Consider the following 749-nt stretch of genomic DNA (forward strand, 5'->3'; position numbering starts at 1 on the left):
GGGTTCAATCCCAGTATTTAAATACATTCATATATAATACATACATACATACATATATACATACTACATAAAAATTTTAAACTCTAACATTTTGCTGCTGTGAATTAAAAGATTAATCCCTATATTCCCTACATTCAGCTTCTGCTCTCTTCATGTTGAAAGTGTGAAAGAAATAGCAAATGCCTACTTTCAGCATTAGTGCTGAGTAGCCTTTTAGTGAATAGGGTTTATTAATCTCCTATCAAGGGTCTAATTTTATAAGTGCAGGGAGATGGAGAGGAAATGAAAGCAGTCTCCCAACTTATACTTTATTCATTCCACAAGAATTTATTGAATATTATGTGCTACACATTTGCCAGGTTGTGAATATATATTTAGAGTCAAGGGAAGAACAATCTGTGACTTTATCAATTGTGAGGAGAGATTTTTTAATTCAAGAATTACATAAATAAGTATAAAGTAACAAAAATAAGTACAGGGCTGGGGAGATAGCTCAGTAGCATAAGTGCTTGCCTACCAAGTGCAAGTCCTGAGTTCAATTTCTGGTACCACACACAAAAAAAATACAGATGAACACTTGAATTGGGAACATATACACAAAAGAATGGCTGACTTGAAATTTTGCAGAGATGAGAAAAAGCAAGAATTTAATTTTGTTGATCAAGGGCCAGGGAAATAGCTCAGTGGAATAACTGGATTGAGTGTTTGCCTGGCAAGTGCAAGGTCCTGAGTTCAATCCCTGGTACTGC

The sequence above is a fragment of the Octodon degus genome, unplaced genomic scaffold (genome assembly GCF_000260255.1).
Source record: "Octodon degus isolate 3935 unplaced genomic scaffold, OctDeg1.0 scaffold00090, whole genome shotgun sequence".
Classification (NCBI taxonomy): domain Eukaryota; kingdom Metazoa; phylum Chordata; class Mammalia; order Rodentia; family Octodontidae; genus Octodon; species Octodon degus.